The following is a 14403-nucleotide window of genomic DNA, read 5'->3' on the forward strand; positions in this document are numbered from 1 at the left end:
CCCTGTGAGCTGCACCGTCAGGGCCTGGGGGGCGATATTTAAAAGACTGAATATAGAAGTGCCATATAACCCCGAGACTCCCCTTTGGAACTATCCAAACATCCCACCTACATTTGACACCAGTATACAGGAGGCCTGGGACCCTGACAGAGAGATGAAAGTGGGAGATATGTATATAGAGGGGAAGTTCGCAACCCTTGATGTATTCACAAGAGGCATGGGAGGAGGCCCGCTCCGCATATTATAGTATTATAGAATGAGATCTGCATATCAAGCATGCTGGCCGTCATTCCCTGACAAACCCACCTCTCACCCTTGCACACAACTGGTTACAACACAGGACGGGTTGGGTATCTCCAAATTGTATAAGGTAATACAGATCCACACTCCCACTGCCAACCGGGTGAAAGAGAAATGGGAAACATATATGGAAATGCAAATACCTGACAACAAATGGGGCAGATATTGTGCACTCACGAAAAAGGTATCCCTCAATGCGGGACTACGCCAGATACTATTCAAGATTCTCAGCAGGTTACACTACACGTCTGCTAAGGTTGCTAAATTCACACCAGATGATTCAGGCAATTGTCCCAAATGTGGGATTCCGCAAGCGGGATCCTATCACATGTATTTGAAGTGCCCGGAAGTGGTGCGTTTCTGGGAGAAGGTGGCCGCCATGTTGACTGATGTCATACAGATTCCTCCGCATTTTTCTCCCCAAAAATATCTGTTCGGGGACATCGGTAAATGCTCGGAGAAAGTCAGAAGACTGTTTAATGTATCATGTATTATTGCTAAGAAATGTATATTGCAAGTATGGAAAAGCTCAAAGCCCCCTACCATGGACACTTTCTTGCGAGAACTAACATACATCAATGAGTGTGAGGAACAATATGTGCTCACCCAACCCAGCACAAGCCGACCGAAAGACATTTGGGGCCCCTTTAGGACATATCTATGTGACATGCTTACGGAGAGTGAAACAGATATGTGAACGATGAAGTGCTTACCATGTGATGATCCTATTGCTGTAAATTGACCACGGAATGTATTGACTGAGTGATGTTGTAACTGATGAGACCTTAATAAAAAGATGTTTAAAAAAAATAAAAAGATAATGCTCAACGTCCATCAGAAAATACCACAGAACCCATGCATATTGGAGGAGTATGACCCCCTTTAACCAAGGGTGAAAGAGACAAGAGGAGGCAGCTACAGTTATGCCTATACTGCGGTAAATCGGGTCACTACCTCAAAGGATGCCCAGTGAAACCTCCAAGGAAGGTGGTAGGCGCCACAGAGAAAGAAGATGATGGAAAGGAATTGGAAAACTACTAGGCCCGGCGAGCGTAGAGGTCCGCTTGTTGAGCGAGAAGGATGAGTCACAGACCTCACATTTCGCCCTACCAGTAACCTTGATCAATCACCAACGACCATCACGGGTGCATGCCATAGAGGCATATGTAGACAGCGGAGCAGTTGGCAATTACATAGATCGAGATCTGGCAGTAGAAACGGGACTTCCCTTATGCACAAAACCAACAACTGAAAAAGTAACTACTGTTGACGGTACAGAAATTGCTTCGGGACCAGTATCCCAATACACAACAGAATTAACCCTTCTGTGTCAGGATGGACATCAAGAAGCAATCACGTTTAACCTCATCAAACCTCCTCAGTTCCGGTTGATTTTAGGGATGCCATGGTTAGTAACTTACAATCCCCACATCGACTGGCGTGCAAAGAGACTGACCTTTTCCGACAAATGCGCCCACGCTTGCTACCCGAAATCTATACCACAGCCAAACCTGAAATCTGTTCAAGGAATAGCATTGGGGATCGCAGAACCAATGGACACCTTACCAAAAGAATATCAGGATTATCAAGATGTTTTTCAGAAGGAACAGGCTAAACATTACCGCCACATAGGCCCTATGACTGTCAGATTGACCTGATACCTGGCGCACAGGTTCCCTGTGGTCGAATTTATGTACTTACGGAAACCGAAAATCTCCACTTGAAGTCCTATCTGGATCACTACCTGGCTAATGGGTTTATCCGCCCGTCAAAGTCACCGGCAGCCTCTCCCTTATTCTTTGTACCCAAGAAGGAAGGAGATTTGAGGACTTGCATCGATTACCGCACACTTAATCAAATCACAGTAAAAGAACTGCTACCGTTTTCCCCTACTCCCGGAACTATTGGACCAAGTCAAGGATGCCCGAATCTACACCAAACTAGACATCAGAGGAGCATACCACCTTGTACGTGTTAAGAAAGGGGATGAATGCAAAACCGCGTTTCGTACCAAGCATGGCCTGTACGAATATCAGGTAATGCCTTTCGGGCTGTGCAATGCTCCCGCAGCGTTCCAATACTTCATGAATGATGTATTACGGGAATTAATCGATGTCTGTGCCCTGGTCTATATTGAGGACATCCTGGCATATTCCCCCTCTGAAAGAGATCATGTAGAACATGTTCACTCAGTCCTTGCAAAACCTTGCCAGCACAAACTGTACGCTAAACTCGAGAAATGCTCCTTCCATATCACCGAAGTTGAGTTCCTCAATTTTGTTCTCTCACCAAAGGGAGTCAAGATGGATTTAGACAAAGTAGATTCCATCCTTAATTGGCCGTCACCTTCTTCACTTAGAGGAACCCAAAGCATGCTCGGCTTTGCGAATTTGTATCGCCGATTTATTCCAGATTTCTCACGGATAGTCCATCCAATCACATTGTTACTGAGAAAAAACAACAAAAAATTCCAATGGAGTGAAGAGGTGGAACAGGCCTTTCAAGAACTCAAGAAAAGATTCACCTCCACGCCAATTTTCCAACATCCTCGCCCTGATCTCCCCTATGTAATGGAAACTGATGCTTCCAGCGTAGCTATGGGAGCAGTTCTCTCTCAAAGAGATCCAGAAACAGGACTATTACACCCCGTGGCCTTTTGGTCACGTAAATTCTCACCACCAGAACTTAACTATGCAATTACAGACAAAGAATTGTTGGCAATAAAATCAGCCTTCAAACCCTGGCGGCAGTATCTATTAGGTGCCAGACATACCATCACAGTAATCACAGATCACCGAAACCTTCAATACCTAAAATAAGCAGAAGTCCAATCGTCATGACAGTTGCGGTGGACTCTATTCTTCGTAGAATACGATTACGTGATAACATACCGACCGGGAGTTTGGAATGGGAAGGCCAATGCCTTGTCTCGTAGGAGTGTTGAAGAGAAAACGAACAGTACCCTGGACCCTGTTACCATCATCCCAAGTGATAAACTACTGGGACTCACCACCACACTGACTCTTAGTGAACTTCAAAATAAGATTCGAACCTTAATGAACCCCGAGATCTTGCAGAAATGGAATTCCCAAAAGTGAACGTCACACGGTTCTGGATGGATTACTCTACTTCAGGGAACGACTATATCTACTAAGTAAAGATTTGCAAGAATTGGTCATGTCTGGTAATCACGATTCCCTGATCGAAGGCCATCCCGGAATTGCTAAGACTCTAGCCAAGGTTAAACAGAATTATTGGTGGCCAACCTGACGTAAGGACATTGCTCGATTTGTTCTATGCTGTGGGATATGTGCATAGAATAAATCACAAAAACAGAAACCAGCTGGCCTCCTACAACCAATGGATATCCCACCGGCTCCCTGGCATACTCTTTCTCTTGATTTTATGACAGACTTACCTCCCTGTCAAGGTTTTAATACCATTCTAGTGGTTGTAGGCCTGTTCTCTAAAATGGCACATTTCATTCCATTCAAAGGACTTCCTAACGCTACCGGTATGGCAAAAGCATTTCTTGAACAGATTATAAAACTGCATGGTTTCCCCTCAGTCCTAATCTCAGATCGTGGAAGCTAATTTGTATCCAACTTCTGGAGGAAATGTTGTACCATGGCACAAATCGATGTTCGATTATCCACTAGCCATTACCCCCAAACGGATGGACAAACAGAAAGAACAAACCAGACATTAGAACAGTATCTACGATGCATGCTGCATCAAGTGGAAAAGAGTTGGAAAGACTTGTTATGGATAGGGAAATACGCATACAATAACTCCATACACACCAGCACGGGACAAAGAGAGTTCTACACAATATATGGAAGACATCCACATACCTCTGAACTAGACTCCCCCACAAACTTGGAAATGCCGGCGGTAAAGACTCTACACACAACCATAACCCAAGCCTTCAAAAGGGAAAATGAACATTTACTGCAAGCCAAAGACAGACAAAAAAAGTTCTCGGACCGGCATAGAAAGAAAGCTCCCGATTACCAAGTTGGAGACGAAGTCTGGTTGGTATCAAAACATGTGCCCATAAAAGGTACCCGGACCTTTCGTCCAAGATGTCTAGGACCCTATACCATCGAATCGGTGAGAAATCCGGTGGCCGTCAAGTTAGCCTTACCACCAAGCATGCAAATTCATCCGGTGTTCCATGTGTCACTTGTAAAACCTGTACAACCAGGAACCCGAGTCTTAACACCACCAAAACCTGTGCTAGTTGATCGAGAGCCTGAATTTGAAGTTAAAAACATCCTGGATTCGAAACATACTAGATCTAAGCTATACTATTTAGTGGACTGGAAAGGGTACGGGCCTCAAGACAAAACTTGAGAACCAAGTGAACATATTCACGCACCACGTCTGATTAAGAGGTTTCACCTGGATAACCCCACTAAACCCAGACCGGACAGGAAGGATACCATGAGAAGGGCCTTGGGCGGGGAGTGCTGTCATGACCGCTGTGAGGGGGCACAAGTTGTGCCATAAGCAGGCTCCCACCAGAACGCTGAGGGCCTTAAAACGACTGCAAAAGGGCTCCTGGAGCCAGTCGTGGCATCTTTGGCAGCAGGCTCATATGTAGGAAGGAAGGGCTGTTCAGACTAGGTCCCATTTATGTACATGGGCCTTTAAATCCAACATGGAAGCACCCACACAATCTAGTTCTAAGAACCAGGCCATGCGGTCTAGTGTTTTGGGTGTGGCAGGCCTGAAACTACTTTCCCTGGTACTACTTTACCTGGGCTATATAAACCACATCCTGACTGCAGAACATGCTTTGTGTTATTCTGCAACCCGCAGCGTGACGCTCACTGTGTCCAGCTCCTGGTCTTCCGAATCTTCCTGTAATCCTGCAAGAACAAGAACAAGGTTATTCTGTTTTACCTGAGAAAACACCATCGAGCACTCAGCATCTCAACTGGGCTGCAAACTGTGGCAACCGAGTGAAGAAGAAACATCACTCACCTGTGAGTACTAGCTTAAGGACTTCCGGCAAACCGCTACCACAGCTGCTGTACGAACCTTGCAACCTGCAATAACGAGAAAGGGAAAAACAATATTAGAACGCGCGCTTCCAAAACATCGAATTCCATCAGTCTTACCTGAATTCCATTGCGCTACGCCACGCTTCCATCCGGAGCACCACAGCAACATCTGCAAAGGAAAAGAGACATATTCCGGTTCGCTTTCAATATTAAACAACCGCACAGCGCTGTACTTTCCTTGATGGATTCCGGGTGCCTGTTTTTCATCGCGCTCTCATCCACTCGCAGCACCACAGCAGCCTGTGAGGAAAAGAAGAAGAAAACACAGGTTAGCTTTAAAAGACAATAAAGGCGCTGCGCTTCGCGCTTTCTTTTACCTAGAAAACGTGCCTCTCCATCCGGCACGCCAGCATCAATACCTTTGCACCTGAAAAGAAGGAGATGAAGACATGAATGAATTCCCACCATAAACAGAACAAAGACTTACAATTAACAAACCTACCTGCCTACCAGCAGATTCGGGGTCACAGCAGGCCTGGTGTTAGGCAGAAACCTGTGCAGTTCCCTCTGGGACCACTGCAAAAGATTTAAGACTACAGGTGTTTGGCAGTAAACCCACTTGGTAGCAGTCTGTACCACACAGATTCACTTGGTAGCTGTGGCGGAGCAGTCAGACCTCCCTCATGAAGAGGTAGGCAGTATACAGAGTATTCACAATAGGTCAAAAAAAACAGTAGAACAGGCAAACACTGACCAGAGCTTGGTGTAAAGGAGATATAATTATTTATTTAAAAACGCATCTAGTAAAACACACTGGCACTAATAGTTCAAAAACACGGTCACTAAAAGATATACTCTCCCTTCAACGATTAGTTAGACAAGTCTTAAGTAAAGCGACACTTATTTTCAGACAGCGGTGAGCGCTTAACGAAGATGGCACCCTAATCAATCGGTTTACAAGAAAGGCAGAGCAAAGATAGAAACAGATCCCAACAATTTCAGAAGAACACAGTAGGAGGAGAAGGCAGGTTAAAACTGTAAAGTCAAAGTTAACAAGGCCGGACCCACTTTAAGAGGCTCCGGTCGAAATGTGCCCAAGGTCACACGGTTCATAGTGCCCAAAAGTCTTACAATCAGTTCAGAAAGAGTTGGACCAAAACCAAAAGAAAGGGACCAGTTAGATGGTCAAGGCGGCCAGCCAGTCCAGGAGGTTAAGGGATTATTATTACCTTGTAACAATCTTTAGAACGGGAGGCCCGGCGGGCACGGTACCTTAAAGTGGTGAGAATACTCCAGCGGGGGCAGTTGTTCCTGGCAGCGGATGCAAGTCAGTGCTTCGTCCGGGGGAAGAGAGGATCTCGTCTGGGAGGAAGATAGGAGTCCGTTGCACTGCCAGGGAAGAAACCAGCTGCGGAGTTCTCAGTTAATAGGAGCGGTCCTTTTTTTCGCGGTCCAGTGGTAAGTGGCTATCCGGTGCTGGGGTGCTTGACACGGGCAATTCGACCACAAGACGTCCTGGAATGCGAGGAAAAGAAGGTAAACTGGTTGTGCCCACCAGTCAGGGGATGAAGACTCTCCAGCCGGGAGATCTTCTCTGTCGTCGGGAAGTGGTGAGTCGGTTCCGCAGGGCTCCACCGGTGGTGTCGTCATAGCAGGTCGACTCAGCTTCTCCCTCGTCAGATTTTCAGGTCCTGTGGCGACTTCTAAAGTTCCAGTCCCAAAAAGCCCTGCTTTTATGCAGCACACCCCCATTCACTCAGCCTAGCTGTCAATCAAACATGCTAAGTGGTGAGCCGGCCGGCTCACCACTTGGGCCAATCACACAAGAGTGCGACTTGAGTTACGAAGGTAACTCAGTCCAGGGTGCCTAAACCCCCTCCTATACCCCCTGTGTTACCCAGACAGAGTGGCACCACTTTTGGAGGCTTCTGTGGAGAAGCCCGCCAAAAAGTGGAACAAAGGGCTCAACTTGGGTTGGAGTCACAGAAGAGAACACAAACGCCATTTTAGAATTGAGTTCTGGCAAAAATTACCAACCGGCGAATTAATATTAAATAAATAAACCAGCGGTATGTTCGAGGCTATGAGAATTAAATAATTAAAGTTGGTAGCCTCAAACAATGGGAAAATCCCATAGAGATATATTCGCGGTCGAATATAAAAAGTAGTATCCACTGCCACCAGCCAAAACTCGATCAGGGGGGACGGAGACGTGCCCCCTCGAATAACAGACCATGGGGCAATCGAATTGCCCCGGCCAGTACGTCCACAATAAGATGGTTTGTACTGGTTTCTGTTCATAATTTGGGACTAGTAAAGCCAATGGTGACTTTACATGCCCTGGGAGACAGTAGTCAGTCCCAGGGTATGGAGTCTATGGTGGGGTGTCACTATGACACCCCTGTGTCACTGCACTGAGGGTGCTGTGTAACACACATAGTAAAACCACATGAGATCCTATGGAGTAAAGACCCCATAGCCCATAAAACACATTAACAGTCAAAGGAACCCCTCAAATCATGTCCAAGAGTGTGAGGAAAAGAGACTCACTCTTGGCAGGAGAAAAAAAAACAAACTCCAGAAATTCAGCCTAAACAGAGAATTCTCCATAACACCTGGGCCCAAGGAAGGCATACTGCACCAGCGTCTGGGCTAATTAGTTGCATCCTAGCTTGACTCTGGATTGCCACTCTCCACACTGCAGACATTTTACTGCCTACTGCTACAAGGGCTCCTCCCTGTAACTGCCCCTTACCCAGTAGGGCTGAGCTTCAGCTTCTCAGCCCTCTGCCTGCCTAGGGTCCTTCTCTGACCCCTGCTTATTCTGTCCCTGGCTGGAAGGTGTCCAGTCCTCACAGCACAAGCTGTTCAATCTTTACAGCCCCAGAGACGGGATTGCTGCACGTCTGCCCTTTTCTTCCCCTCCCCAAGCCACCTCTTCACAGTTTCTCCCTGTCTGGATCCAGACTTCAGGGAGATACAATCCTCTTTCGGCCCAGATGAAGGCACCCATACTGGAAGCCAAAACGTCCAAGGGTCCAGATATACTTTAGACCCGACCTACATCTTTGGGAATTTTTTTTATTTCCTGACGTAGACCGACTGAGGATTGGTCACTTATAGTTCTGACCGACTGAGGATTGGTCACTTATAGTTCTGCACAAAAGTGTATAATTACAGAGGTTCCACTAATAATATTGTGAGGCAAAGTGTTGTCCCTCTAGATGTAAATGCACAAATACTTTACTAACACCCACTTCCCTATTCTGTCTAAACTTGAATTTACAGAGTTTCTGAAAAAATGATTTGTTGAATAACTTATCAAATTGTATGTGCACCAAAACAAGTGTTACTATGCTGCTGTTGGTAAAAGAACTGTACCATTGCTCTCTCTTTCTTTTTTCCAGTCTGAGGCCGATGCTCTAAAACTTTTGGGTTTTTTTTTAAAACATTGTATGTCTGTTTTCCAAGTTCTTTTGATATACTGAGTGCACTAAAAATAAAACAGCACTCAATACAACTGGTTGTTTTCTACAGAACTTGCCTATACAATACAAAGTATGCTTTCTTGTATTCAACCCCTAAGGGATGTTTGATTTCATCACAAGGATGAATTATAGGTTGATTTTTGTATAAACCACCCTTTTTACTTTTCAAATGTTGACCGTATATAAATTAGAGTATGGTGCAATTTAGTCAGGCGGTTACCCCTTTTGTGACATAATACTGCACCAGTGAAGCAACTCGGGCAGCTCGCCAACAAATGTCAAGCGCCACTGCACAAGAAACGCAGGACGGATAGGTCACCCTACAAATAACTAAGGTGAGAAAAGAACCCAGTGGGAAGGGAATCGGTCAGAGGGAGATGGGAGATTCACCCATTAGGGGCAGTTATCACAAACCCTCCCTCCCGTAATTGCAGATTCATTATTCTGCACTGGGCAACTACGCATCCAGGGTTCCAGATCTCAGAGCCTTCCAGACGCCCCCGGGGATATCAGGTGAGCGTAACAGAGAAGCATAATCCGAGCCTCGGGTTTTAACATAAAATTTCCAATCTTTAAAACAATGGGCCTCATTATAAGTATGTCGGTCCAGAAACAACAGTGCTGGTAAGCTTACCAGCACCATTGTTTCTGGACCGGCATACTACAGGTCTGCGTGCTGAGCCGCTGTGCCCGACAGGTCGGACCCTGCCATGCACAGCGGCCACGGTAGGCAGACTGTCACGGAAGTACCGGCACCGTTAACTTCCCTGTTCCCCACTCCCATAGAGGGAATTACAATTTACTGGCGCCTGACTTTCCGGGCCGCCAGGGTTGTAATCCCCCGGTGGCACCGGGAAATCCGGCACTGGTAAATATTTACGGGTCCGACGGCAACCTACCGGTAGTACCGGCAAGGTTACTGCCAGACCCGTAATGAGGCCCAATGTTTTTTGTAACTCTCCAGTCCTCTTTTAATGATTACTGGAAAATATGCCCTGTATAGAAACCACTTGTGTGAAATTGCACTGCCACCATGTCCATGGTTTTGTCTGGAAAGTGTCCAGAAAATAAACCAACAGCTATCCACAATCATTAAATCATGTAGAATAAATACAAGGGGCCTCATTATGAGGTTGGCCATGACCCGCCGGTGCTACCAACCCTCTAACCCCATTTCCGCCGCCTGATATCCTGCTGCCACCGGGGAATCACAAGTGGCGGCAGAACGGTAGATCCCCATGAGGACACTGAAACACCAGCACCATTACTTCAGTGAGAGATATGCTGGTAGGGGTCTGAAAACCCAGCAGGTCAGGCCTGCCGGGGGATCAGTGCCCTTAGCAGCATTCTCGTAGTATGGCAGTACGGAAAGGGGGCCGGTATGTTGCTACTGGCCCCCTTTGTTACTGTAATGTCTTGGGAGTTCTGATCAAGAAGAAAGCACAGGAATAGTGAAGAGAGTAATACACAAGACGTAGAAAGAGAAAGGGTGCATTAAAAGGACCAGGATACCGAAGAAGGGAGAGACAAGAAGGTAGAGGATAAAGAGGAAGACTGTACGGCAATAGAGGCAAGTTAGTGTGAGGAAGTTAATGTTGCAACACTGAAGAGGGAGAGGTGAATGCCCTAAGAAGGAAATTGGAATAGGGAAAACAAAGAGACGAAGAAGCACTTCAGGAAGCTAATAATCACAAAGGAGGAGAGGGGAAACTAAAACAAAAAGGTGTGTGCAGAAGAAAAAGTTGAAACAGAAGTAGAAAATGGAGTTTGGTGGAAACGAGAAGACAAAAAGAACCAGTAAAGGTGAATATGAGAAAGAGTAGGCCCAATGAATAGAGTATTCAAGATGTACGAAGAAAAAGGGAGAGACCTCGAAAGAGAGATAAAGATGGTGGAGTGAAAACGAAAAAACACATGTTTAAGAGGAAGGTAGAGGAAAAAAGAAAACCCAAACAGGGGAAGGTGGAGGAGAGACAAAATGACTATGGCTCTCCAAGAGTACAGGGATGAGTAGTGAATAAAAGTCCTACTTAGCCCCGCGCTACTACTAAACCAGCAGTGATCTCAGTCATTAATGTGAAACAGACAAAGCCCAACTGGTATACCTCTTCCGCCTCTTTAAGGTAGCATGAAACTAGGGTAGGCTATACCCTTCAGGATGGATATGAGTAGGACAGAAGCATTCCAAACAACAATGGTACTGTGCTACCAAAATAAATGAATTTCCAACCAATGCTTTTTAAAAATAGGATACTTTAAGCTACCAATAAATACAACTAATAAAAAAGAATACTACCCTCCCCTATAAGGGAAAACACAGAGACTGGAGACTTTGGAATAAATGGGCACTCTGGGTTCGATGACAGGGGTGCAGAGGCAATCCCTTTCAGCAACAATGCCAAATTCACAATTCACTAAAGATGTCTTTGAAAGAAGTAGAGAGTAGGGGTTTACTAGTTACTAGGGCCTTTTCAAAAGTGGGTAAGGGGAAAGAACCAATTCAAATACCTTGTTCTTGGGGCTCAACAGCACATAGCCAAGCTTCCAGGTGCTTTCAATGGGTTGAATCAGCATTGAGATGTTTTGAGCCAGTGTGAAACTATTGGTCTGATGGCAGGGAAATCTCTAGGAATAAGCATGGGTTTGGTATAGTGCACACACTTACTAAAGCCACATCAGATTTGTATCATGCTCATGTCAATGCTGTCAGCTCAGGCCAGCAATGAAAAGTATTTGTGGATTCATAGCCAGAATGCCTTCTTGGCTTCAGCAAGCAAGGCAATCAGCAGGACGACTATCTCTTTTGTCCTCTGGGAGCTTGGGCAATATCTCTTTTCTGACCAGGAAACTATGCAGGAGAGATTCTGGGAACCATGCTTCAAAGAACCACACCCAACGAAAAAGGTCAACCTCACACCAGGATGTTGCATATGAAAGGTCCATAGAAGCTTCAGACTTGGAAGGGGGACAGAGTTAGAAAAGTCAGACAGAACAGAAGGGACAGGAGGAAGGTGCTCCATCTTTTTTCTGTGGGCTTCTCTTTCCTTCCCACTTTGCGTATGATCCAAGAAGGCAAAAGTTGCTCGTCACAAAGACAGGGATTGGTCCTCTTGCAGCAGGCTTGCTTTTTTCCAATCCCCTATAGGGGTGGCCTTTTACCTTTATAAGGAACAGCTCTCCAACTCCTTTGGTTCATTTTGAACTTTCAAGAACAGTAGAATTTGATTGGAACCTGATGGGAGAGCAGTCCTTTCCAGTGCCCTCTGCCAGAGGTAACGACAGGTGTTCCAAGACAGAGGTACGTTCTGTCCCCTAAAAATCCCCAGGGAATATTGGGGGTGGCTGCTGTTAGATCAAGACCTGCACTCTCTGCCTGCTGCCCCGATATGCGGGTTGCTCACTGGAGGTGAAGGACTCCTGTAGTTACCAGCTAGCTTCCCCGGACTAGGAGTGAGGAGGAAAAGGACTCACCTTGTCCCAGTGTCACTGGATTGGGACTTACAGCACCAGAAAAACCAAAGCAGCTGGATTCATGTATTCTGCCGTTTCAACCTGTCCTGAAGCCTGAGTCGACTGTGTTGGAACACCTTTGAACCATTCAGAACCCACAGAGCTGCCAGTGGCACTCTTTCTGGACCTCAAACTTCTGTGTTGTCGTATCGAACCAGTTCTCAGCTGCATTTACCCACCAGAGTGCATCACCTGCTCCAGCTCGAACTACTGTGACAGTCTTCAGACCACCTCGTCTTCAAACTGTGCCTCAACCACAAGGATCTTCACTTCAAACAGACCCAAGCTTCGACCCGGTCCACTGGAAGCATCGTTTCGCTGACAACTCGCACAGCATTACCTATCACATTGAACCGTCTCGACTGTCGAACCTAACCTGGTGGACTCGTCTAACTGCACTTTTCTGGTGCCACATTGAACCGCACAGGGCATCATATTGAACCGGACTCACTGCTGACTCCTTGCCTGGAGCAACGGGACTTACCTTAACACTAAATGCCTACTGGGAAAACCATATAGTTTCCTCTCTGACACCCAAACAAATATGTGAAACACAAAAGAAGAGAGGATATTGTGCGATTTTTGTTACCCGTCACATAGGTACGTGTTCCTACAAAAGACTCTAGTTGTCCTTGGTGTGGTTGTCTCATCCTAGCCAACGGTGGTGAGCCACCTATCTAGGTAAGGGATAGAGGGAGAGGTCTTTCTAGATACTTCATCAATGCCTTGTATGTATTTTAAATATATTCACAGCAAGAAAGTTAAAAAGTAGAAAAATAGTAAGACTGGACTGGTATGTTCCTTTGATTTTATTCGTTACTGTCCAGCCTCTTGTAAAAAACTTGCTATCAGCGATAAAATACACTGCTGATTCGAGTTATGGACTTCTTACACATGGATGTGTGAGAGTGTCCAACTTACACAAAAATAGAGTTCTTTGAAGAATAATCTTCACTTTCAATAAACGTAAATGTTATATATCTGGGTAGGTATGCTATTTTCATTCAGCACAATGTCACAAGTCAATCGACCGGTTTCAGTGCCACTTATCTTGCTTAGCCACCTTCTTCAGGACAGGTAGGCATGGGATAACTTCCGACCTTATTGCACATCCTGTTGCCAGAACGATCCACAGCTTGTCGGAGTACTTGCTGTGTCCAGCCCACCGTCTGTGGAGACATAAAAGAGACACATTCACGTGCTCCTGTTACAACTTGTTTTTTAGTGAGGTCATATGGATCTGTAATTATCTTACAAGTACATAATACTGTTGTGTTGCGTCAGGGAGAAACTTGTGTATATACACTCACCGGCAGAGGAACTCTTCTCCGGTGTGTGACTTTGCAAGCTGTTTGCTGTAGCATCTAATAAATTCTCGAAGTTGTGAATGAATCTGCCATCAAACTTCTGCATTCAAATCTAACGGAGGAACAGAATGGCAACTGAAAAGTGAACCTGTACTTGAAAAATCTATGTCTGAACTGGTTGCAGAAACCTAGCCCCATCGACATCAAGCATGCCTATCAGGAATGGGCATGTCAATGGTTCTTATTCTGTGGTAGCTGTAGCAGGCTGTGGAGGGTATTGCCTGCTGTATTAACATAGCCTGCAAGGAACACCAACCTAAATCTTTATGCTGTTAAAGCCTGCGCTGGTAAGTGTGCTGTTGATGTTGGGCTGGCTAGTTCAAGTACAATAAATATGTGTGTAGTGTTTGCTATAGCGTTATACATTGCCCTTAGTGGTGAGCGCTTGCTCTTAGTTGTGGTTGTTGTCAGGATGCCTTCAATGTAGACAATCCTGTCATGCGGCTCAGGCTGGGAGGAAGGGGGGACAAGCTAACTCTACCTCTGTGCTCTGTTGTGTAAATGATTATTTTGCATACTACTACGCTACAATTGTGTTTAATGGATGCCACGGCACATCTATTAACAGGATGCCTGCGGCACATGTAAGCACATATGATTGATAGGGCTCTGCGTGTCAGTGTTGCAGATTGCCTATACGTTACAGGTCTCTTAACGGGAAGTCTACGGCATGCATGAGCCCATATAAATACAGGGCTCTTCGTGTCAATAATATAGATTGCCACTTTG

This window comes from Ambystoma mexicanum, chromosome 8 (assembly GCF_040938575.1).
Source record: "Ambystoma mexicanum isolate Mex_15411 chromosome 8, UKY_AmexF1_1, whole genome shotgun sequence".
Classification (NCBI taxonomy): domain Eukaryota; kingdom Metazoa; phylum Chordata; class Amphibia; order Caudata; family Ambystomatidae; genus Ambystoma; species Ambystoma mexicanum.